The sequence below is a fragment of the Pezoporus flaviventris genome, unplaced genomic scaffold (assembly GCF_033815535.1).
Source record: "Pezoporus flaviventris isolate CSIRO_AGI_PZ_B2104156 unplaced genomic scaffold, CSIRO_AGI_Pfla_v1 ptg000096l, whole genome shotgun sequence".
NCBI classification, from domain to species: Eukaryota; Metazoa; Chordata; class Aves; order Psittaciformes; family Psittacidae; genus Pezoporus; species Pezoporus flaviventris.
In genome coordinates this window covers 2,147,824-2,173,257 of record NW_026892644.1, presented here as the reverse complement: position 1 = coordinate 2,173,257, position 25,434 = coordinate 2,147,824, and the positions used below count along the sequence as shown (strand labels likewise).

The 25,434-nt window shown below is 44.2% G+C and overlaps 1 long non-coding RNA gene across 1 annotated transcript; it reads left to right on the top strand.

Annotated features, from left to right (window-relative positions):
* The first annotated feature begins 9,271 nt into the window (after window positions 1-9,271).
* LOC133281173 (uncharacterized) lies at window positions 9,272-23,497 on the top strand. The gene is made up of 2 exons (XR_009747408.1): window positions 9,272-9,428; window positions 22,669-23,497. It is a non-coding gene; the product is annotated as an uncharacterized LOC133281173 (long non-coding RNA).
* The last annotated feature ends 1,937 nt before the right edge of the window (window positions 23,498-25,434 follow it).

The window sequence follows — 25,434 nt, the reverse complement described above, 5'->3', positions numbered from 1 at the left end:
CAGAACCAAGGAAACGTGATTCCCTTTGGTCCTTCCCATGAATCCAAACTGCAGGATGCAGAGCCATTGCGAATGCAATTATTAAGGCGGAGGCAGAGAGAGGAAGGCCCTGAGCCTCAAGCCCTGCAGCAGAGCAGCAGCAGGAGAATGTGGAGAGTTGCCATTGTAGTGTGCATGCAGGACAACTGAGCTGAGGGATCACAGGGGCTGTGATTACAAGGGCTCATACATAGCAGCCCACCACCCCCACCCCCCCAAGTGCATTATGATGTTGACATTTGGGTAGTTACCATTTGGAACCAGGACCTGCTCTTCACCCTCCTCCCTGGCACAGCTGGTAAGAAAGGTGCTTCATGGTAGGAACAGCAGATCGCCTGCCACAAGAAACAAGTATCTGGGGGCCAGTAACCTCCACGAAGCACATCTGTTGGCAGCACCGAGGCCCACCTCGGTGACGTGGGGGCTCAGGACGGTTAGAGACCCTTGCCCACAACTCACGGCACATGCGTGGTGAAATAAATCTACACTGTGTCTTTAACAGATGAGAGAATGTAGGAGTCCATGAATGTCGATTGCTGACCAATCGCTGCAAAAATGGGGGTTTACTGCCTTGCAATTTGTGTGTATAAACATAAGGAAGAAGCCCACATTGCATCGGGTGTACTTGCTTTGTGGAAATGCACCACTGAGCACCCTGTGCAGAATAAAGCGTCTCCTCTCTAAACAGACTTGGAGTGTGCCTCAAGAGCTCCCTTCCAAACAGTCAACATTCCCAGTTGACTTAGACAGTCTGCCCTTACTTACAGGGGGTTTCAGGGTGACCCGTGTGCAGGTGCAGTTTTACAAGACAGAAGTCTTGTAAAGACCCCCAGGCCCTGGAACAGGATTTTACAGTCCACAGTTGATGCCTTTCAAAGGGACATCCTAACAAAGTCATCTGCATATAAATGCAATGCAGTATTGTGAAGCTCTATTTTTAATTGCCTGCTGGCACCCTGCTAACTCGTCCGGGCTTTTCCTATCCCTTATGCTCCGAGTGGGAGGGATTTATCACCATTTTCAGATGTCAGGCCACTTCTGCTCTTATGGTAGCCTGTGCTCAGCCAGAGGGGAGGTCTGTTTCGGCGGCTATAACCTACACGAAACACATGCGCCAGCAGCACCCCGACCAATTCCCCACCCCCGTGTCAGGGGGGCTGAGGATAAGCCGCTGCCAACGGACCGAGCGGCGTCCTGCCCTCCCCGCTGCCGCGCCGGGCCCAGCATTCTTGCTTCGGGGCGTGACGCGCGGAGCCGCCAGGCCTCGGCCTCTGGGCCGATGGCGCCACTGATTGACAGCAGGGACAGCAGCGGGACGGGAGCCGCTCGCCCGACAGGGCCTTGCCGCAGAGGCCGCTCTGCCAGTGGTCCCTCTTCCTGCCGGAGTGCTCCCTTGGGGCGAGCGATGTCCTCCCGTGTGGGCCTTGGGGAGGCCACGGGCCCGCCCCAGAGGCGGGCGGGGAGGGGAAGGTGAGGGAGAAGCTCTGGGTCTGGGGAGGGAGAGCAGCGGAGCCTGCTGGGTCTGACGAGAGGGCGCGGAGACCCAGCGCTGGGGTGGAGAGGCCTCTGCTGGAGAGAGCCCGTCAGCCTCAACCCGCGGAGCATGGCGCTCGGGTGGATTCGTGGAATCAGCTGGGTTTGAAAAGACCTTTAACATCATCAGGTCCAACCATTACCCCAGCACTGCCAAGGCCACCAGTAAACCATGTCAGTGAGGGCCTCATCTACATGCTTTGTGAACACTTCAGGGATGGTGATTCCACCACTGCCTTGGGCAGCCTCTTCCAGTGCCTGAGCACCCTTTTGGTGAAGAAATGTTTCCTAATAGCGAGTCTAAACCTCACCTTGTTCTGCTTGAGGCCTTTTGTTCTGTCACTGAGGAGAAGAGAGCAACCCCCTCCTCACCACAGCCTCCTTCCAGGCAGTTGCAGAGAGCGATAAGGTCGCCTCTGAACCTTCTCCAGACTAAACATCCCCAGTTCCCTCAGCCGCTCCCCATCAGGCTCGTGCTCCAGACCCTTCACCATCTTTGTGGTCCTTCCCTGGACCCGCTCCAGCACCTCAATGTCTCTCCTGTAGTGCGGGTCCCAGTACTCAGTGTGCAACCTCACCAGTGCCCAGTACAGGGGGATGCTCACTGCCCCGGCCCTGCTGGCCACACCAGTGCTGATGCAGGCCAGTATGCCATTGGCCTTCTTGGCTGCCTGGGCACAAGCTGGGTCATGTTCAGCTCCATCAGTCAGCACCCCCAGGTCCTCTTCCACTGAGCAGCTTTCCAGCCACTCTTCCCAAGCCTGTAGTGTCGCATATGGTTGTTGTGGCCCAAGTGCAGGACCCGGCTTTTAGATCATCCCTCTGTGCTTGGAACTAGTGAGGCACTGGTGATACAAAGAGAGGAAATGGCCTCAAGCTGCACCAGGGGAGGTTTAGACTGGACATTAGGAAACATTTCTTCACCAAAAGGGTTGTCAAACATCGTAACAATCTACTCAGGGAAGTGATTGAGTCAGTCCAGGTATTTAAAAGACGTGTAGATGTGGAAGTCAGTGACATGGTTTATTGGTGGATTTGAGTTGAAGGTTGGACTTGATGCCCTGGCTAATGGTTGGACTTGATGCCCTGGCTAATGGTTGGACTTGATGCTCTTACAGACTTTTTCCAACTTAAATGATTCTATGATTCTGTGATTTTAAATCACCTGCTGTTTTTCACCAATTCAGTGTCATCACTTAATAGTGAATAACCAGCAGTGACATGGCATAGCACTTCAGAGAATTAATGAAATGCCTCATGTTTTCAGGTCAAGTTATGCCTAAATAAATAATGGTGTGCTTGTCTGAAGTACCTTACATCACAGAATGTCAAGCCACTTTGCATGGAGTGATTGATGCCAACCGGAAATTGGTTCCTTGTCACATGGGCCTTAACCCAGCATTTTTAACCATAGACCTTACAATGTTTGTACTGTAATCTCTCAGCTTTTTAATAGGAGTACAAAGGTGGAATCGGTGATTTTCTGATCATCTGATCTGTATGCCTCCAGGTGACAGACATGTAAATAGTTTTGTACTGTAACATATTTTTTGTTACTTCCCCAAATTGTTTTCACCTTTAGACCAAACAGTATGATCTGGAAATCAGATTAATACTGTACCGAAATACGAGTTGACAACACCCCAATATTTCTAGTGTTTCAGAAATGAAACTGAGCTTCAGAAATCTTACAGAAGCCAAGATAAAAGCAGTTCTAGGGTATGCACTTTACAAGGCTTTTTCATTTTATTAGATTTTCCCATTCCTGAATACAATCAGCTACGTATTACAGGAGTAAAGTTACTGTGAGAGGACACCTAGTGGTATTTTGCAGAAAGGCACAGACATGCATTAGATTTTCTGAAGGCACTCAATTCTTTATCTGTTATTTCCTTCTTACGTCTAGGTTATGATATGGTGTTGCAGAATGACTCTAAGAGCAGGACCATAGAGTTCTGGAGGACTGTGCAAGCAAGGCAGGGGGTGGCCCCCACAGGTAGCCGGAGACCGGACCTGGGAGGAGAATGTGGAGGAAGCTGTGGGGGGCTAACCAATACTGTTGTGCCAAGAAGGAGTGGCTGAATACCACTCCTATGTGTGTGTGAACTGCGTCACAAATAAAGTAGAAGTTTGCTTATCACCCATATTGGGTTGGCCTGTCTGCTTCTCCTTGCCGCTTACAAATGGTGCCTGAACAGGGACGTGGACTACACGGCCCCGGTCACTGGGGACCCGGATTACAGGGCTCCGACTAGCGGGGACCCGGGATACAGGACTCCGACTAGCGGGGACCCGTAATACAGGGCCCCGACTAGCGGGGACCCGGATACAGGGCCCTGGTTTAACGGGGACCCGGATACAGGGCCCCGGTCGACGGGGACCCAGATACAGGGCCCCGGCTAATGGGGACCCGGAACGGCGAGTGAGCGGCGCCGGCGGCAGCGGCCAGGAAGCACGGGCAATGCTGCTGCGGTGGCGTGACGGACCCGGGTGCTTGGACTAACCGAAAGGAATCCGCCGCTGGGGCGAACCAGACACTGCTGCGTCGGGAGGCCGATCCGGAGACCGAGGTTACAGGACAACCCAGAAGAAGACGATCCGGAAAAGGCTGGCCATGAAAATGGACCGAGAGGTAGCCCCTGATTTATTACAGTGCTTTTTATAAAAGCAGGGGATTGAGCCTGAGACTCTAAAGCAGCTAGAAGGTCTAGTGGCTGTAGGGAAGGCTAAGGGATTTTTTGCAGATCCTAATACAATATTTGAGGAGAGTGAGTGGCGAAAGTTTGGTGATGAACTATTTGACTCAGTGCTTAATGATTATAAAAAGGCAAACTCGGTAAACCACGGAGGGAAGTAATAAACTGTATAAAAAGATACAAGGCAGAAAAGAAAACTGCCATGGTAGCAACGGAGTAATTAGGAACAGACGTCCCCGGTCGGTTGAAACCAGGGGAAGATTACAACTCGTTTCCCCCAACTCGCGGGAGCACAGGGTTTCCACCCCCCCCCCCCCCCTCCTTTTCTCCCCCTCCTTCATCAGAAGGTGCAGCGGAGGAGGTGTAACCCCCTGCTCCCCCACCACCCCAGTTCTGAAAGTAGGGACTTTAAAAAGGACAGAGAAAGTATATTAGAAGGGATACGTATGATAAATGTCGAGGAATCCGAAAGAAAGAGGGCGGTGCCTCGTCGCCGGATCGATTGCGGCGCCACTGTGAAGCACGCAGTAGAAAATAGGGATCATGCGCTAGCGGGAGATTTAAAGGAACTGCGAGCCTCTCCACCCCACTGTGCCCTAGAGTGAAAAAAATTTTAACTCAGTCACGGAGGAGCGAGGTCTGCAGATGGCCACATACCGAACGGGAGACATCTGATAAGAAAGACACAGCTGCGAGCAATGGAGACCCCGAGTTCGGCGCAGGATCAGCCCCCGAATCCCGTGAATCCGAGCCAGATTTATATCCTCTGCTTCCAGACCCTGACTCTTCGTCTCCTGGGTCGGTCTGCTCAGACTCACTGGCCCTGGAGACGCTCCGTTGTAACAATGGGTAACCAAGGATGCGAACATTACTGGGGAATTTTCTGCAATGGGCATCTTTGCATATCCTGTGTTTACTACACAGCAGGGGGCTAAAGAGTGGGAAGCTCTTGATCTCAAAATAGTTAAGGAGGCCTGACAAGCAGTGACCACGTATGGGTTAAAATCCTCTTATACTCAAGCTGTATATGTTATGATTTTTTCTTGCAATTGACAGGGGGAGCCCATACAGTTTCTCTGTGATACTCATGTACTAGAAGTTGGTAAATATAAGTATGTCCAGATTTCTGTCAACCCTTGGAGACCTTTGTAGATACTGCTGGCCAATTCTTCCAGCACAGGCTGGCCACCTGTGTCGGAATGAGTGTGCATTTTGGTCAGTATAAAAGGCCAAGCCTCATACGATGTGGGGGAGGCAGAGCCTCTGCGGGGACGCCCACTAAGGTTGAGCCTGCCACCTCGCACTGCAATGATGCTTCTCGGAGCTGGTTTGCTGTTAGTCTCCACAGGGTCCTTGTGCCTGTGTACGTGGGACTGTAGTGGGAGTAATGATGGCTTTTGCAGGGACTAAAAAAAAAAAAAAGGGGGGGGGGGGAGAGTAATGATGCTGCACTTAACCTGTCTACTTCTCAAGAACTGATAACCTGGGGGAGGGGGTATATTTTATTTGTGTCCTCCTGCCTACAGGTCCATGGTGACTGCCTGCAAAGTTTGTCAAGCCTTGCCATTAGCTGGACAGACAAATGGATAAACCTGATGCCTCAGCTACGGGAGCTGACCGTGATTACCCCAAGCAGAATGAGATAGAGGAAGAGAAAGAACAAATAACTGCAAAACATCACTTGGGGGCACATGAAAAGTAACATCCTGAATATGTGTGCTTGTAAAGTAGCTATTATTAGAGGTTGTGATTTTGTGTATAAAACCACCTGTATTTACTAGCTAGTTGCTAATAAGAAACTGCACCTTGTATTGTATAGATTTGTCACTTGTAAAAAAGATGTTAGAGTATGGAAATTTGCAGTAGCTGCTAGAAAATGCTAACGCAAAAGCTAGAAAAATTTTAATACAATGGTAGTGTTATAAAGCAGGTGATGGAACAAATTTAAGAGGGTGGGAGAATCCCACTGGTAAGAAATTTCTTTGGCTAGTCCTTCACTGCCATCAGCATCTTCAACATGCTGCTGCACCCTGTAATAGTTACTCTGCTAATGTAAATTTGTGTGTGCCTTGCTGTAGTAGCAACTTGTTACTGGATGAAGCAGGTGAAACTGTGCATTGACAACAAGGTGCAAGGACTGAGGCTGACCAAATGCCTGCTGCCACAATCAAGGGCAAGACTGGGTTGGCTTCTGTGTTTGCCACCAAGAAGAACCTTTAGCTCCGCTGTTGGCTGCAACCCAGCAGGCGTGGAGCGGTGGGGACACATGCCATGCCAGACCTTGATGTGAAGGATCAGAGAGCTATACAGCCTGTTATCAGAGAGCCATACAGCAGAAAAAAGGGGCAGGCCCAGGCAGCCTCTAGTTGGCATATGTTGGAAATATAATCTAGCCCAGATCCCCTGCTCAAGTAGGGCCACCCAAACTGTGTATAAGACATAAAGGGGGAAGATGTGGAGACAGTGTTCTCACAGGAGAATGCATAAGTGGTACATAAACTTTGAATAGTCCTGAAAGATACAGCAAGGCCATGGGAGGCCCGAAGAAGCTTAAGCAAGCAAGATAAGAGGCTGGAATTCACCAAGTTAATGAGAACTGTGGACTGTTGGCAAGCTTTCAAGGTTGAGTTCTCACACCTGTGTTTAACCAATTATATGTTAGTCACTAAGGGTCTTCAAAACATGTATCCAATCATAATATGCCAAATCACTGTAAGTGCTTCAGCCGGGGCCTTGGCTCAACTAAGCAGACTGGGTTGCTGAGTTGCTAAGCAGACAATTCTACATCGAAGGCAATTCCAGATTTGTTTTAATATTGACTCTGTAAGACATGCAACACTGCGGAACCTTTTGTTGTTGGAACAGGGACATGGATGTGAAGAGTGTGATGGAATGTGTTGTATGAGTGTCTCTGATTATGCTAATTCGATGCACGCACAGCTGAGAACCCTGGCTCAGCTTACCCAGCAATAGTAAATGAGCAATATCCTAAGAATAACTAGATGGTTGTCTTCACGGGGCATTACAGGTTGAGTCAAACACTGCGGTTTAAAGTATTGCACTTATGTATCATTGTTAGGTTAATCATCGTAGCTATTAGACTTGCTTATAGTTGTGTGATACAACAGGTGAACAGAATAACCCACAATGCCTTGCTCGCACAAAGAAAAAGGGGGGAATTGTTGCAGAATGACTCTAAGAGCAGGACCATAGAGTTCTGGAGGACTGCGCAAGCAAGGCAGGGGGTGGCCCCCACAGGTAGCCGGAGACCGGACCTGGGAGGAGAATGTGGAGGAGGCTGTGGGGGGCTAACCAATACTGTTGTGCCAAGAAGGAGTGGCTGAATACCACTCCTATGTATGTGTGAACTGCGTCACAAATAAAGTAGATGTTTGCTTATCACCCATAATTGGGTTGGCCTGTCTGCTTCTCCTCGCCGCTTACAATATGGAGTACCAGATATTCCTTGAGCATACTAAAGGAAGTATCAGATACCTCATCAATTAAGCAAAAGAAAGCACAGTCCCAGTTTATGTGTATAATTCCTACAGAATATTGTATAATTCTGTCCACGGCTTTAGGGATGAAGCGTTATTCCATGACAAAAGGGCTTAGTGTGTGAGGCCACTGGGCACTGGAAAGCAAGACCGAGCCCAGCCATGAGAAAGCCACACAGAGCAAAGGCAGGGCAGTATAACCCTCTGTGAGCTACTGTGTGCACTTTGTAGCTCCAGATTTGGAAGAGCAACAGCAATGAAGCTGAAGGCAAGTGTGCAGCAGTGCCATATTTAGACAAGGAGGCCTTTGTCTGTGATGGAGCCATCATCTACTTATTGTGTCTAGGTAAGCTAGATGAACATCCCAGAGTATCAAATAAAGAAAGCCAACAGCAAGGTGCAATAGCACAAGCAAATAGATGATAGTCCAATAAGCATACTGTCATCAAATCCATGAGACATAGCAGGCTGTGCAAGGTGGTTTGAAAGCCTCTTCCCAGCTATTTGTAATATTTTTTATGCCATTACCAAAACAGATACAAACAAAAGCAGATACTAGCACAAAGGACAGTTAAAATGAATTGCAGAAAGATAAGATATAGCAGATATCTTGCTTGAAGCTTGCCAAGAAAGAAAAATCTGGTGGAACTACTGGGGAGCAAGTCAGTAGGAACATTATTCAGGGGCTAACTGCTCTTGCACGTTTGAAGTGCACCTTGCACCTTGCTCTTGCACCTTGGAAGGCAGACGCAGGGACTATGGGAATGAAAACCCTAGGCCCACTGTAGGAGAGGATCTGGTTAGAGACATCAGGTCACCATATGATGCAGCATTAAATATGTTTAGTAAGCATTCTGCTGATGTCAGTTGTCTGGAGGAGATGTACTTCTCAAGCATTCTGCTGTTTCCAAAGCAGCATTTCTTACCTTTCTATGGTGATGTGCTGGTATTGTTTGGGGCTGCAAAGCAGTATCATCTTCATGCTGTAATGAAAGTATGCCTTCAGGGTTAGCATGCTTACATAATGAATTGCTTCTAATATACCTTGTCTGACTATTAGCCAAAGCTTTGATCATTCTTGAGCACAGACTAAATTTTTATATGGTGAATGGGGACACAAAGTGTCTAGTTGTGATTTTTGACTCTTGTGCATTTACTATGATCTCTTTGCTTTGTTTTATTTAAACCTCAGTTTCTTCCTCTGGGAAATGAATATATTAAAACCTGTCAACCTCATAAATGTGACAGGAGGATTAATCAATCTGCTTTTACAAATATCCTCAAATGGAACATGAGAGAATAGGAGTTTTTTGAATTTTTAGAATTGTTTAAATACAGAAACTTTTTTCTTCTTCAGTTGCTTACTGTTTTCAAACATGTTGCTCAAGCTTTTAAGACTTTTTTTTTAAAGTGGAGATAATTTAAAGCAGAGGAAAATGCTAAAAATACTCTCAATGTGTGCATTTTAAACACAGTCTCAAAATTTATTCTCTTAACTATATTTATGAAAGCCATAACACTTTGGGAATGATGTAAAAATATACATGAAGACTTGCAGACATTTTTTGGACATATACTCTTCCTGACAAGCAAACACTGTGAACCTTTACAAGTGTATTAGCTAAAACAGTACAGCTAGGTACAGGTTCATGTGAATTTAAAGGTCTGTTGATCAAGGTCTAAATTGTTTTCGAAAACTTTGGTTGTTATAAATAAGCAAGACTACCTCTGTTTTGTACGAATAAATTCTGTGCATATGTCAAAGCAAGCAGACTTCCAGCATTTTGCAGAAAGTGTGAAATACCTTGTTTATATCATTCTTTCTGAAGTTCAAAGGAATTTCCACAGGAGAGATAATATACATACATGGACATGCTTGGGCTGTAAGGAAAGCTAGGTAAAAATTACCTTATGATTTCAGTGGAAATATAAGCAAAAGGTAAACCTTGGATATGATTTTTAGAACTGAGACTTTAAAATCCTGCCTAGTGGTAGCTTTGTGAGCTTGAAAAAGGAGACAGCTCAACACACAGCTCAAAAAACCCTGCTCCAAACCCATGCTTAAATGGATTAAGAACCCCCCTAAAAAATAGAAAAATCTGTACATCAAGAAAAAAAAAAACCCACGAGGATTTGAAAAGGCTCATTAGGTGCAAGATGCCCATATGTCTTGATAACAGGCCCCAAAAGGACATAACCAGAAAAAGATGCCGTTTCAGCTCTTACTGTGATCTCAAAGGAGCAGTTAACAGAGAAAGTTAAATATAACACTGTCAGTGCTGATGTTTAGGTATATGTATTTGCAATCTCCAGCTACTACAAACTGCATCACATTCGCAGAGTCAAATTTAATGTTTTGGGCATATTCTACCCTTGGAACCCCATTCTTTCAGATTCTGTAAGGAAGGCACTTTTCTTCTCTATAGCAATATTTTAACAGATTTTTTTTTTTTTAATTGTTCTGCTTGTTGCGGAGAGTTAGATTGCCTGGAAGCAGAGCTTTTGTGACTCAGTCATTTGATGTTCTAAGTAGAGATGGTGAGAAGGGATGGAAGTAGCATAAATAAAATATAAAAATAAAATGCATTGCTTTGTCTGACCTGCTTGAAATGCCAGATTAATCTCTGCTTGATTTAGCACCCCCTCCCCCCCCGTCCTTGTTCATCTAACAAATGGTTTCATAGCAATGTGTTGAACACAGTTTAATTTTATCTCTAAAGCCATGGATCCCAATAGGAGTTATTAGTACTATGACATGAGTTTTAAAAACTCAATCCCATGAACACAAATCATTTTAAAGAGGAGAGATTTCATGTGCATAGCTCCTGAATATAGAATCATAGAATCATAGAATCATAGAATCATAGAATAGTTAGGGTTGGAAAGGACCTCAAGATCATCAAGTTCCAACCCCCCTGCCATGGGCAGGGACACCTCACACTAAACCATATCTCCCAAGGCTTCGTCCAACCTGGTCTTGAACACTGCCAGGGATGGACAATGCACAACCTCCCTGGGCAACCTATTCCAGTGCCTCACCACCCTAACAGGAAAGAATTTCCTCCTCATATCCAATCTCTTTAACTCTAAAGCAGCTTCTCTAAATTGGAATATATTTCCTACTCATTTCTTGAGCTACTGTGTTTAAATAAAAGCTTCCTCATGGACCATTTAGTTTTACTACCTGTACTCTAACCAGTAGACCAAGAAACACAAGGACTTGGAAGACATAATGCCTACTCTCTGTACTCAGCTCTGCCATCTTCCTGCTGTTTCAATTTCCTGGGCAGAAAGGGAAGGGGTGATAAAACTTTCAGATATTTGAAGCAATTTATACTGAGTTTGTGGTTGTTATTGAAATTCAAAAGATTAGTTTGTCTTATCATATGTAGATAATTTTGCAAGGGATAAGTTTGTTGCAGCTCTTCTGAAAGAAAAAGGCTAGGAAGGATCATATAATCTAGCTGTACAATAGAGAACTGCAGATCTTCATTAATAGAGCTGATTGAAATTTGGATTTCTGTTTTCTCATAAAGTTTTGAAATTTGTGCAAATAGGGAATAAAATGAGTTTGTGGAACCAGTTTTCCTTTGGTTTAATTTTGCAAAGCTCAGAAAATGTCATCGAAGAAAATTGCCTTAGGCAGTTTGCCATTTTTAGAAGTGCAGTTTGAAATATGTAATGTCAACCAGAGCATTGCATTTTTAAAAAAAGTAGTATTATTTAATGCTTTTTCAGTAGTAACAATAACAACATTAGACCAATAGTACTGCTGATGACCTTACTTGGTGTTAAACAAAAGAGTATTTTAAGGACTATGGGTGGTTGTCTCTTAATGATGACTGAGATTTCTTCTTCTCTTAAACAATAAGATATTAGATGAGTTGTTACTAGTATTGCTACAGCATAAATATGCAAGTATTTAGAGGGGAAAAAAGAAGTATTTCCCTTGGTACTAATTAACTACCATATTTAACTATCTTGTGAAGAAAGGAATATAACAATATTATAAAAAGACATTGAAATGATGCAATACACCATTGAGATACAAATCATGAAAAAATAAAACCCCATGCATAGACAAAAAAGTTGTTTCTGGTCTTGAGTATTATCTATGTCAGACAGTTCTTTTGAAATACACTTTTTCCCTCTTTATCTGGTTTGCTTCATCCTCTTGAACCATTACACTTCTTCGTACCTTCCACTTCTTGTTCTGAAAGTTTCCTCGTAGAATCACAGAATCATAGAATCGTTAGGGTTGGAAAGGACCTTAAGATCATCTAGTTCCAACCCCTCTGCCATGGGCAGGGACACCTAACACTAAATCTTATCACCCAAGGCCTCGTCCAACCTGGCCTTGAACACTGCCAGGGATGGAACATTCACGACTTCCCTGGGCAATCTATTCCAGTGCCTCACCACCCTAACAGGAAAGAATTTCCTTCTTATATCCAACCTAAACTTCCCCTGTTTAAGTTTTAACTCGTTACCCCTTGTCCTGTCACTACAGTCCCTAATGAAGAGTCCCTCCCCAGCAGCCCTATAGGCCCCCTTCAGATACTGGAAGACTGCTATGAGGTCTCCACGCAGCCTTCTCTTCTCCAAGCAGAACAGCTCCAACTTCCTCAGCCTGTCTTCATACGAGAGGTGCTCCAGTCCCCTGATCATCCTCGTGGCCCTTCTCTGGACTTGTTCCAACAGTTCCATGTCCTTTTTATGTTGAGGACACCAGAACTGCACACAATACTCCAGGTGAGGTCTCACAAGAGCAGAGTAGAGGGGCAGGATCACCTCCTTCGACCTGCTGGTCATGCTCCTTTTAATGCAGCCCAGGATACGGTTGGCTTTCTGGGCTGCAAGCACACACTGTCGGCTCATGTTCATTTTCTCATAGACCAACACCCCCAAGTCCTTCTCTGCAGGGCTGCTCTGAATCTCTTCTCTGCCCAACCTGTAGCTGTGCCTGGGATTGCTCCGACCCAGGTGTAGGACCTTGCACTTGTCATGGTTAAACCTCATGAGGTTGGCATCAGCCCACCTCACAAGTGTGTCAAGGTCCCTCTGGATGGCATCCCTTCCCTCCAGGGTATCAACCGAACCACACAGCTTGGTGTCATCGGTAAACTTGCAGGTGAGGGTGCACTAAATCCCACTGTCCATGTCAGCGATGAAGATGTTAAACAAGACCGGTCCCAACACCGATCCCTGAGGGACAGATTTTTAAGATGGTCTCGAACCAGCTCCTCTCCTACAGTGGGCGCAAGGTCTTCATTCTCACAGTCCCTGCATCTGCCTTCCAAGACTTGGGTGGTTTGGTCAGAGCCTTTGGCAGTGAAGACCGAAGCAAAGAAGTCATTCAGAACCTCAGCCTTCTCCAAATCCTGTGTAGCCAGTTCTCCTGAGAGCTTCCTGAGGGGGCCTACGTTTTACCTAGTCTGGTTTTTATTTGCTATGTACCTGTAGAATCCCTTCCTGTTATCTTTAATACCTCTAGCTAAGTTTAATTCTAACTGAGCCTTAGCTTTCCTAACCTGGTCCCTAGCTTCTTGGACAACATCCCTGTACTCTTCCCATGCCACCTGTCCTTGCTTCCACCTTTCATAAGCCTCTTTTTTCATTTGAATTTTCCTCAGGAGCTCCTTATCCATCCAAGGAGGTCTCCTGGCCCTCCTGCTGCACTTCCTTCTGGTTGGGATGCAACACTCCTGAGCTTGTAGCAGGGGATCCTTGAATGTCAACCAACAGTCTTGGGCCCCCCTGCCCTCTAGGGCTGTATCCCATGGAACCTTACTAAGCAGGTTCCTGAAGAGGCCAAAGTCTGCTCTTTTGAAGTCCAGCGCAGTGAGCTTGCTGCACACTCTTCTCACTTTCCTGAGGATCTCAAATTTGAGCATCTCATGATTGCTGCATCCAAGGCTGCCCTGGAGAGTCACATTTCCAACGAGCCCTTCCCTGTTGGTGAGCACGAGGTCAAGCATGGCACCTCTCCTTGTCGGCTCCTCTATTACTTGCAGAAGGAAGTTGTCTTCTACACAATCAAGGAACCTCCTGGATTGCTTATGCCTGGCCGTACCGTCCTTCCAACAGACGTCAGGGTGGTTGAAGTCACCCATGAGAACAAGGGCCTGCGAGCGTGAGGCTTTTCCTATCTGTCTATGGAGTGCTTTATCCGCAGGTTCTCCTTGATCAGGCGGTCTGTAACAGATCCCCACAGTAATGTCTCCCATATCTATATTCCCTTTAACCCTGACCCACAAACTCTCCGTGGACTGCTCACCTGTCCCCAGACAGAGTTCCATACTCTCCAGCCTATCCCTAACATAAAGGGCAACTCCCCCTTCCTGCCTGCCAGGCCTGTCCTTCCTAAAGAGCCTGTAACCTTCCATTCCAACACTCCAGCTATAGGAGCCATCCCACCATGTTTCTGTGATCCCTATTATATCATACCACCGTAGATGTGCACACATCTCTAATTCCTCTTGTTTGTTCCCCATGCTACGGGCCTTTGTATAGAGGCATCTGAGCTGAGCTCCAGCTGAAGCCAGCTCATTGGCTGGAGCAGCTGGGATATCTCTACATTGCTCCAGGCATTTATTATAGGTGCTGGCAACTGACTGGGTGTGTTGGAATGGAATGATGCTCCCCTCCCCCAACACATCTAGTTTAAAGCCTCCTTGACCAGTCTGGCAAGCCTCCTACCAAAACTGCTCATCTGGGGTACCTGGCATTCTTGCCCAGATTCCCACATGTAATTGTCAAATGTATCAATAACCCAAGGTGTCATCCAAGCCTTAATTTGCAGCCACCTAAGCTCATCTCTGAATCTCCATTCAGCCTTTTACTGTACTGACTTTGTATGGAGACAAATCTGTCACACTACAGGGCACTAAGAAAATAGCAAGGTCATCTTTAACTACACATAGTTCAGAAAGAGTTCATAAATGCTTAATATGTGTTGTAAAACAGCTAGTAAAGGAACATCTTATTCGAGTGGTTACAGTGTTCTGTGTTTGATCTGAGTAAGGCAAATGGGCGAAAAAAATCAAATGAGAAAAAATAGGATAATCCTCTGCTAGTCATTAGATAAATACAAATTTGCATTTAGATAGTCTGTGAGCAAGTCCTTCCTTTTCAGAAAAGGAGAGAGATGGGTGGTGCTGTGCGTGTGTGCATTAAATTTCTGTGAAGTCCAGATCATGATTAAAGTGAACAATTAGGATTAGATGATATATTTAGTCTTCTTTTTTATCATCTCCCCACCCCCACCTTGTAGCTTCAGACAGGTGAATAATGACAGAAATACCTGTCTTCACATAGCCCTTATGTTTAGTGAAAAGTGGGATGTTCCTCCAGAAGCTGGTGCACAGCATCAGTTCAGTCCTAAATGGCTTGCTTAGAGCAACTTCTTTTTCCTCAGCTGTAAAGCAATAATCTCATCCTGTGATCCACATACAAGTCTAAGAATGCTGCAAGTCATACCTAGGAGCGGCAAACCTTTTCACAGTATATTTGAATTCAGTTAACAGGATTTTGCACCTGCAGCCAAAAATTGTTGACAACTGCAACTAAAAGAAATTGAAAATCACTGCTCTAGACACAGCCTAATAAGATTGTTCTTGTGGATATAAAGTTGGCTGCTGTGAGAAAGCCTATATGCTGGTTTCCGTTTACAAAGCTGTGCAAACATGTAAAGATTTAATCAACTGAATTAACTCTGTTAGGTGAAAACTTAGATTGTCCTGCAGCATTGCACTGCATGTGAGTCTGATGCACTTAGGCAGCAGTTCTAGGATGCTCTCAGTTACCAGTGCCTTCCTTTATACTCGCTTTCAGTACCCTGCAATGCTTTGGTAGACCATCTCTCCCTTTCTTTTTTCTCTTAAAAGGACTCTTTGCTGCCACCTACTCGGCAAAGTCAATTACAGCAGCACAAAATGTTACGGAAACAGAATAGTTACATATAACCTCCCCACTTGAATAAGGTGCAAGGCAGCAACACAGATTTGTTTGGAGGTTTTTTTAACCCCTTACCGTAAAATCCACTCAGAACAATGAGATGATGCTGTGGTTTAACTCCAACTGGCAACTAAGCCCCCCACAGCTCAACAGGATATGGGAGAGAATCAGAAGGGTAAAAGTGAGAAAATTTATGGGTTGAGATAAAGATAGTTCAATAAGTAAATCAAAAGCTGCATGTGAAAGCAAAGCAAACCAATGAATTCATTCACCACTTCCTATCACAGGCAGGTGTTCAGCCATCTCCAGGACAGCAGGGCTCCATCATGTGTAATGGGTACTTGGGATGACAAATGCCATCACTCCAAATGTTGCCACTTCTTCTTCCCCCAGCTTTATATGCTGAGCAAGACGTGTTAGGGTGTGAGATATCCCTTTGGTCAGTTGGGGTCAGCTGTCCCATCCATGTCCCCTCACAGCTTCTTGTGCACCCCCAGCCACTCACTGATGGGGTGGGGTGAGGGGCAAAAAAGGCCTTGGCTCAGCACTGCTCAGCAATAACTAAAACATCCCTATGTTATCAACACTGTTTACAACACAAATCCAAAACACAGCCCCATACAAGCTTCTATGATGAAAATTAATTCTACCCAGCCAAACCCAGCACGGGTGACTGTAATGCTGCTGTATAGTTCATTAAAAGGTTTTTTTACAGTGCTGGAGCAGGGCACACCTCCTTTGAAACCTATGATAATTTACAGTTGCTTTGTGCATTTTGGTTTGGGAAGATTAATTTTCCATTTTTCTTTGTCATGTTTTCAAAGCAAAGTACTCTAAACTGCACCATGAACTGTTGGCTTACATTTTATCACAGTCAGAACTCGCAGTGCTTAAACCTCCCCAACAACTTTCCGAGTTTATACTTCTGTCCCTTTGCATATGGCAAGGATGCAACCCAGCAGTATTGTAAATGCAGGAGAGTGCATGTATGAAAAGCTGTTTCTTCCTAAAGCTGAGCAGGGTACATCAGAGAGGTTAATCCACCTTATTCCCTGGCATAAAGGAATGTAGCCACAGTTTACACAAGGGATTCACCAAAGAACTACTTTCTCCATCATATTGCCCTAAAGGTGCTCCCATGAAATGCCAGTAAAGGGTGAGAAGGGTGATAATGGCTCATTTAGTCTGTCTACTGAGCTCAGTCCCAGCCCAGACAGATCACTAACCTTCTGGCTCCCTCATCCCTCATCAGCACAGTTGGCTCTGCCAGTGAGGTCCAATTAAGTTATTTGCAATAAAATACATTATTTGATGAAACAAAGGCACCTTTCCCTTTGTTGGCTCTATGTTTTCAGCATACAGGGATGTCAGAACAGTCCTGCCTGATGGCCGTGGCTTGTTCTGTGGACACAAGAGGATGAATTAAATTTGTTTCAGAGTATGACTGCTTTATACAAACCAAACAAAAACAAAAACAAAAAACAAAAAACAACCCAAAAAACCCCAAACAAAAAGAAAGCTGTTCATGTTTGGTAACTTATTAGCCAACTCATGTTAAATAATACTGATATGGCAACTCTTGTTTTATCTGGGGTTAGAAGCTACAGCTGTCATAATTAACTTGGTGTGCTTGATGCGCAGGGATGGTGAGAGAAGAGCTTGTGCAGCATCTTCACTATAATGTGACACACAGTGTGCATCCCACCAAATTATCCTAATGCAATAGAGGGAGCTAACATACCTCCATAATAGTACTCAAACCACATCTTATATGTAAGGAAATTATTTAGAGGTCTTTTGGAATTCATACAAGTGCAGAATTTCATCAGTCATTAAAATGATGTTGTCCTGAGTTCAGCAGTAGCAGTCATTTTTTCTCCTTCTTAGTAGCTGGTGCAGTGCTGTGTTTTTGACTTTCGGCCTGGAAACAGTGCTGATAACACCAGTGTTTTTAGTTACTGCTCAAATGTTTGGTCTGGCCAAGGACTTTGTGAGTCTCATGCTCTGCCAGGGAGGAGAGGAAGCCGGGAGGAAGCAGAGACAGGACACCTGACCCAAACTAACCAAAGAGGTATTCCATACCACAGCACGTCATGCCCAGGATGTAACTGAGAGTTACCTGGAAGGGCTGGGAGACTGCGGGGTTGGACTAGGTATCAATCGGTGCTCAGTCGGGCTGGGTATCGGTCCGCAGGTGGTATTGTATTCTCTTCCTTTGTTATTTCCCTTATCATTATTATTATTGGTGGTAGCAGCAGTGGTTTGTGTTATACCTGAGTTACTAAACTGTTCTTAACCCAGGGGAGTTGCATTCTTTTGATTCTCCTTCCCATACTTCTGGGAGCTGGGGGAGGGCAAGGGGGGAGGGACGGGGAGTGAGAGAGAGACCGTGTGGCTGACTTGACAACAGGGTTTAAACCACGACAGATGTTCAGAAGATTACTTTTTTCAACAATAACTCTTATTGTAAAGAACAAGAATAACAAAAAAGCAGAATCAGATGTGCTGTCTGTATTGCATTACCTATTTTATGCATTACCAGGAGTGGATTTGATGAATGCTGTCAGTAAACAGAACCAATGACAAATAACCTTTTGAGGGTCTTGAGGAGTTAGGAATATTTTTTATCAAGGGATGTAAAATGTGCTGCACCTTTCAACTTTTTTTTTTCTTTAATTTATTTAGAGAAGTTTAGGGACTTTCCTTTTCTGAGGTCAGTAGTTTCAGTTAATCTGGTCTGTCCCTTTATTAGGAGGGACATTCTGTGAGAAGAAGATGCTTGCCATAATCAAAGCCTGTTGTAGCACACTGGCCAGTAATATCCCACAATAGGCTCTGCAGAGTGTTCCAGAAACAAAGCTTTCAGAAACCAAGCTTCCATACATTTCAGTAGGCTGCTGAACACTGCCTGGTGGCTCCACTTTTTAACTTCCCTGATTTGAGCCTGGTAGCTGCAGTATATGAGAAGCCGGAGCTAACCAGCTTCTTTACAGGATTTATGTGTGAGGGGGATGAGAAGACGAAAAGAGAAAACTGCCACAAATAATAAAAAAATGGAAAAGCCCCACAAAGCATCCAGGAAAGTCCTCAGGGAAACAGCAAAAATTAAAACTGTTAACAAGCACTATTGTTCAATTACAGGAGAGGAGTGTTGGGCAGCAAACAGACTCCTTTCTTCTGTATAGGTAAAGCTGACATACAGAAAATTGTGTTCTGTAAGGGATGTGCTGCTTCTTCATGTCTTCTGCATCAGGTCACACATCACACAGGTCACTGACTAAAGCACGAGGGCTCCTCACTGTAGGACCTTGCCTTTGCCTCTGGGTTTCACCAGAGGCACAAGGACTCCCTAGCACTTCTGCAGAGCTGCCTTTAGAGCCCAGGGCTTAGGGTGTTTGTGGCATGTGCCAGGTTTAGGACATTCTGGCAGCTCAACACGTGTTTAAAAGATGGACCACAAGAGAAATTCCAGTGCTTTGCTTTGGGGAGCTAGGTCCAGGCCAGATCCCAGAGGTGTCTCACAGATTCCCCACAGTGCTCTTGCCCTTGGGAGAATGCAGCATCCTGATGTCCCTGTATAACTAGAAATTGTTGACTTAGTGGCCTGAGACCACTGGAAAGCCAAGACAGTTTTTGCATATGGTCACTGTCTTAGAGCTGTGAAGTGGCTGGAAAAACGCAAGAGGTCCTGAACCACAGCAGTTTTGGGGCAGGGGAACACGTCTCAGCTTTGGATTCACTGCGGCTGCTTTATACTGAATTTCTGCTATGAATTCATATATGTGGTGTGGACCTTTATGAGATCACTTCCATGACTCACGCACCTTGTTACCTGTGCCAACATGTGAAGTTCCTTGTGCTTTCCCTCATGTGACCAGCAGTCATGGTATAGAAATGTATATATGGAATTATGTTACATGCATTCCAAATACCTACAGCCTTCCAGGCCATATGAGGTTGAAGAAGCTGCAGCAGTGTGCTGCTAGCCAAAGAAATTGTCTTCCAGTGAGGTAGTGATAGAAGGAAGAGCACCATGGCATTTCTAGTTCAGGACACCACTCATCAGGAACAACCTGGATTCAGAAAGAAGCCCTGGAAAGAGGGCTTTCACACAAGGTCAGGGCAGGAGAAAGGCAGGGCTTCCTGCTGAATTAATCTTGATGCTTAAGACCTGACTAATTTTCAAGCTAGGTGGTGAATAGGTCTTGAAGAAAGATAGCTTCCTCTGCACAACCTCAATGAAATGGTTGAAATAAAACCATATTTACAGCAGTTAGCTAATGTTTGCCATGTGCAAGGCTGGAGGATGCCAGGTCTACTCTCTTGATAGGAGCATTAGGTTTCTGATACACAATGACTTCCATATCTGTGGAAGTGTAGGTACATATGAAATCTTGCTCTTAGACGGAGAATTCTAAGATTGCCTTTGGACCCACAATTAAACAGACATGGTTTTTAGTGGAAATCAGTAGCATCATTTACTATATTAGCTTCTCCTGTTAAGTTTATAGACACACAGAGGACAAAATAAAATCTTATGCTACTGAATAGTATGGAAAGAAACATATTTGAGCACAAAAGTGAGTTTTGAACTCATCAGTATCATAATTAGAAGGATCTATTCTTTATCTGAATACTTTTGGGAACAGTAGGTAAATCGTGTAAGCTAGTACAGCAAAGATAAACATTTGACTTGGGTTTGTGTGCAGCAAAAGATGTACATTAAACAAAGACAAACATTGTTTTTACCGTTTGCTATAAAAAGGCCAAGCCTCAGTAGTAATTGAAATTCTAACTGAACTCTTAATGAAACTTCAATGATGGATATGTCTGCTTTTAAATAACACCCCATATTACAAGTGATGAACAACATGAATAGCAGGCACCACACCTTTGAATAACCACTTGTAAAACACTTTGGAAGAGAAACCCAACATAATTACATCAGTGAAAATTTGCACATCCCTTGTGGATGCTAATAGACAAGCCCTGACACAGTGCCCAAAGGCATAAGGTGCCATCTGCTCCCAACATAGCTTCAGCAGGAGTTTCATTGAAAAGGTACTCAAAAGCAATGTTCCCCATGGAAGGGATGAGGAGTTCTGAAAGTAAGCACGAAGGAGCTGTGCTGAAGGTTGGACAAACCCTCTGTTAGACAAGCAGGAAAAAAATCCCAAACCAACAAGGGAGGTGAGAGTAAACAAGATGCTGCTAAATAAACACGATGTGATGTAAAGTCACTTTTCTACATCAGCTATCCTTGTCTCCACAAAAAATGCATCAGTTTTTCCCAGCCATTGGCAATCAGAGTCAATTTATTCAAATACTAATCCTATAAATGGAAATGGAAAATCAAATCCCTTAAGAATGTAAATAACAAGGGTGCTGCATCCTGAAACGTAAGAAATATTAAGCAACAACTCCTATTTCCTGGAAAAAAAAATAATGGAAATTCTTCCATGGAAAAAAAAATAATCATGGAAAAAAGCATGAAATTCTTGCTTTTAGAATTCCTTAAAATGTAATCACTGGGTGAGATACTATTTCTTGGACATATTTTTAGGTGGAAGAATAGTCCTGGCCATGATGCCTTGAAGAGCTACGAAAGTAATGAATACTAAATAATAACCAGAATCTTCTGAAACAAATACATCTGTCATTAATTAATAGCCCTTGGCATTTGTGAAAAAAAAAAAATGAGAAGGCTAAGACAAGAAACAAAATAAGAAGAGAGAGAACAAGATGCCAACAAAAATTGATGAAAACCATATGTTCAGCTGGAGATTTTTACAATCTTCACATGACGAACAGGCATTTTATTGGGTGATCCAACACAACAACAGCGCTGTCAACTACGAAAGTAAAAGGAGAATAGGCTCTTGTATTGGTTTTGAATGAATGGTTAAATGACTCTTCCTCAGAGGCCTTTTTCTTCTGGAAATTTCTAGAGGCATCAGGGTCAGGGCATGCATCCAGCTCAGTGAAGACACACTTTCAAGACAGCATGAGAAGAGACTCAACTCTGACTCCTAGCACACACCAGGGACACCCAGTTTGTCAAAGAAACCTGATGCTCTTACGCTAGCTTGCATTGGGTTTCTGTGGCAAGGTTTTGGTAGTGAGGGGACTACAGGGGGGAGCTTCTGTGAGAGGCTGCTGGAAGCTTCCCCTGTGTCTGACATCCAGCATCTGCCAGCTCCAAGACAAATCAGCCGCTGGACAAGGCTGAGCCCATCAGTGATGGTGGTAGTGCCTCTGCAATAACATAGTTAAGAACAGGGGGAAAGCCTGTGCATTTTGCAGCCAGAGAGTGGAGTTAGAACATGTGATAGGAACAGCTCTGCAGGCACCAGTGCAGAAGTAGGGAGAAGGTGTTCCAGGTGCCAGAACAAAGATTCCCCTGCAGCCAGTGGTGCAGGCAGTCTTGAGACAGGCTGTGCCCCTGCAGCTCTTGGAGGTCCATGGTGGAGCAGATCTCCACCTGCAGCCCACGGAGGTTGTAACACTGTGGGAAGTCCACGCTGAAGCAGGCTTCTGGCAGGACCTGTGGCCCCATGGAGACAGGAGCCCACAGAGCAGGTTTGCTGCATGGCTGGTGACCCTGCAGGAGTCCCATGCTGGAGCAGCCTGTTCCTGAAAGACTGCATCCCGTGGAAGGGCCCCATGCTGGAGCAGTCTGTTACTGACCCCTGTGAAAATGACATCTCATCAAGAATTGTCTGTGATACTAGCATGACAGGTAGCTAAGTAAATATTCTTGGAGAAAGCCAGGTCTGCCACTTTGATATCCCTGAAATATATATATGTATATATATATATATATATATATATATATATATATCTCCAGGCTCTTTCATGAACAACTGAACTAATGAAATGTGGCTTCTTTTAGTTTTAACGTTTCTGGTGTTAATAAAGTGCAAAGTTTTAAGGTGTTTTTTTTAGAGGTGCATATCCCTCCATGTTGATTCTCTAAAGACCCGTAAGAACACACAGCTGTTCTTCCAGTGGGTTCCTGAGACACTGCCCTCACCATTTGTTTTCACAGTTTTCAGACTCACTTCCCTGTTGGATTTGGTTGACATGAACAGTGTGGTCACCTCATTTTCCTGGTTGTTTCTGTTTGTTTTTAAATCTCCACCTTTGTTGGTGTACTTTTTCATATTTTTATGGGCATAATAATAGCTACAGAGTGCTTTTATGCAGAGAGGTTTTAAATTCAGTGTATAGTAACATTCTCTTTGGGGCGGAGAGGCGAGAGGGCAAGTCAGGGATGTAAAAACATTGATTACAAGGAATGTATTTTTCCTGTTCAAAGTTGGAAAAATAAAGAAGGAATTGCTCATACTATTTTTATTGCAAAAGGGTATTTTACTTTTAGGTTTTATTGCTTTAGAAAGCCTAGCAGAACAAACATGAGATTCTCTGGAGTGAAAGTCTTTGTACTAAGCATTCTGTATGGACATATTTATTCCATTTTATAATTCTGTTGAATAGCTGCTCCATATAAACAGAAAATTGCTGTATAACTCCTTCCATCCTCCTCCCCAAAAGACAGTTAAGTGAAATCCAGAGCAGTAACTCAATCACTAAGCTGTTTATGCTGAAATACATACTTAATTCTAATGTTGCTTCAGGAGTGGCTGTTTCTTAATCATGTCTTTCATTTTTTGGTTGTGGAATTTGATTTGCTACTCTATGTAATACCTGTATGGTATTGCAAATAAATACCTCATTGTGAATATCAAGGAGTAATTAGAAGATCAGAATGCTCGACTCGATCAGGGTGAGCGCAGTGACTACTCGCATGTGGTGACTTGCCTCATTGTTATTATGGGAGGGACAATATTTTCATTGTAGCTTTTGAAACCTCTGTCCCAGTTTTAAAATTTCATAGCAAATGATTGTGCTGCATTTTGTTGGAAAAAAAATTGTAGAATTTACATATTTTTTGTTTTTATGGAAGACATTTACACATCTTAATGTAGAAACAGAGCACATGAAACTGGCATATCAGCAGTACCCTCTAATTATCCAGATTTTTTTAAAAGGAGTACTGCTCCTGGAAAAGGATAGCATACATCTACTAGGGCCTGCTCTCTGAACTGCCTGCAGCTATAGTTCTGTGAAAGCCACATCCCAAATACCCACATTGCACAGGCCAGTAAACGTATTAACACATCTAACTAAGCTGGAAAATTTACTACAAAAGTTTCAAATTCACAAAAACAACGTTTCACAGAAAGAGAGCAAGAGGTATTTTGGGTGTTGCAATGACCCTCAGTCCTTTTAACACCATGGAATTTTTCTAGACGAAGATGTTCATCCAGATGATGTCAACAGTATCTCCCATAATATCCTCATGAACAGTGTTGCGCAATTTGGTGTAATAATCATACAAAATTTGCTTAGCACAACTTGCTTAGCATTAGTAGCTGGATTTGCTGCAGCCTTAGGCAGCAAGCTGTTAACTTTCACACAGGTATGCTGAACTTTTACTTAGTGAAGTAAAAGAAGGCCCAAGAGTCAGTTTGAGTTGGAAGATGAGGAAGCAAGGAAGGCAGCTACAGCCATCAGCTGATGAAGCAGCCTTGGAGATAAGAAACAGCCCATCTGGAGATAATAAAGGGACCTAATGAAGCACGGGAGGACCCCAGACTTAAACATTGCTACTGGTCAGAACTGTCACATGAGGGACTGTAGATTGTAGGGGTGTAATTGCCAATGGATTTTTTTGTTTTGACCCAGCTCTAGCTGCTCCCCATGTTGGAGAAGTAAACCACTTATTTACTCAGCAGATTGGTGACTTATCTGCATCAAGCAGGAACCCAAGGCCAAGCCCTGTTGACCCTGACATAACTCCTGTGAGGTGGTGTAATTTTGTCAGCAGGAAGACTAGGACAGTGGACAATGAAGTAAATTAAAAGCTGACGAACCGCTTAGCTCAATGTGTTTTGGTCAGTGATGCAAAGTCCACCTGGAGACCAGTCACTAGTGGTGTACCGCAGGGGGGCAGTTTCTGAGGCTCTGTTAATTACCATTTCAGGGAAGATCTTTGCAAGCTTCAGTTTGTCCTCCAAACTGCAGTTTTCTCCTGAAAGAGGAGTTTGTTGTTCTTCTTCCTTACAAAATATACTTAGTGAATTTCTGCTACTCAACAGGACAGCCACCAAATACTAGACCACTCAGCTTAAACTATTTTCCTTTTTCTTCAGTCACTGCTCTTGCTGATGCAGTTATGATAGATGAGTGTGACTACTCACCAAAATGACATTTACACCTGGCACGTTTTCTCAAACTTCCGTAACTATGTGACTACCTCAGCCTTGTGACCCTATTAATTTTGGAAATAATTCCACTGTATCATAAAATAAAGTCAGACAAACATTTCATGGTCTATGGCAATGTCATGACCAGTGTCGGTGCAAGGAATTTATTGATTCTGCATGAAAGAAAGAGCTGGATTTGTGTGAGTACAGGGCACCTTAAGGGAAAAGTCAGAACAGTTGCAATGACTGGGGTGAGCTCTACAATTGAAAATTCTCATCACTGAGTTGTTGTTTAGTGAGATGTCACTAGAACTTATTTTGTCACTTCAGTTGAAATCCCTGATGCATTGTATGGTGGTGCAGATACTCAGCTGGTTTCTATGGCTGTACCTCCATTGATTCAATCTAAGTGCCCAGACTCGCTGTAGCTGAGGCTCTAGCCTA